This window comes from Morone saxatilis, unplaced genomic scaffold (assembly GCF_004916995.1).
Source record: "Morone saxatilis isolate NCDOM2014 unplaced genomic scaffold, NCSU_SB_2.0 Contig14, whole genome shotgun sequence".
Taxonomy (NCBI): domain Eukaryota; kingdom Metazoa; phylum Chordata; class Actinopteri; family Moronidae; genus Morone; species Morone saxatilis.
In genome coordinates this window covers 1,494,974-1,496,011 of record NW_023339696.1, presented here as the reverse complement: position 1 = coordinate 1,496,011, position 1,038 = coordinate 1,494,974, and the positions used below count along the sequence as shown (strand labels likewise).

At 39.6% G+C, this 1,038-nt stretch overlaps 1 protein-coding gene across 1 annotated transcript in view; it reads left to right on the top strand.

The window, feature by feature from the left end:
* LOC118323038 (serine/threonine-protein kinase BRSK2-like) overlaps positions 1–1,038 on the top strand; it is a 19,845-nt gene that overhangs the window by 7,704 nt on the left and 11,103 nt on the right. The gene's annotated exons all lie outside the window — the stretch shown is intronic.

The following is a 1,038-nucleotide window of genomic DNA, read 5'->3' as shown; positions in this document are numbered from 1 at the left end:
TTATTGACTAAGACCTGATATGCGCTCTCTACGCACACTAAAACAGGGAGGCTGAATATAGTGGCGTATCGGACTTTCCACGCCTTTATAGGTGTCGTGATCTATAAAATAAAACAACATCTTGTACGAATTGGTAATGAGATGATTGCGCAGCCCTAAGCAAACTCTGACCTGATGCGTTATAGCAGAGAGTTGGTGTTTGCTTGGGATGGAGTGGAAGAGAATTAAGTGCAGACATCTGTCGGTTTGAGAGTGTGTAGGATTATGATTAATCGGTGAGTTGAGATTTAGACCTGGATGCTGATGTTATTCTCGACTGAGATCCGAGAACTGTGTTGGTACGGATATAGGTATCTGTCCGTTTTGGTTTCCGTGTGGTGGGTGAACTGAAGTCAGACTGAAGAAATGAGAGTAGAGAGAACGAGTTATGTTTATCAAAGTATCCAACCAAAGAAATCCCACCCCTGTCTTAATTCATGTTACTTTTTTTCCCCAGAACATTTGATTTATTGATTGCAGTTAGAATATAAAAAATAGTACCCTAGCTTTTAGTTTGATTATTGGACTTAGGTCAGAAACACGCAACTCCAAATGAGTGCTAATGTATATCCGTGTTTGCTGGATATGTTAATTAACAACTATTTTCGTATTTAACGTATAACTTGATAAGGTAACAATATGTCAACATTGTGCTTAAGGTTTGTTGCCCTGCCCCTAAGTGGCCAAATAATCTATTTAAAAGACCAGTGTGTAGGATTTAGTAGCATCTATCGGTGAAGTTGCAGATTACAACTAACTGGACACTGCTCGCATCTCTATTTGACGACCTGAGAATGAGAACATGTGAACTACCATGGACCTAAACACGCGAAAAACACATAAGGCCCTATCTAGATCCAGTTTGGTATGTTCGTTCTGAGCTACTGTAGAAACATGGCACTTCAACATGGTGGACTGAAGGCGACCTGTGGCGTCTGTAGATAAAAACTTCTCATACTAAGGTAACGATAATACAACAATTTTTATATTCAGGTGATT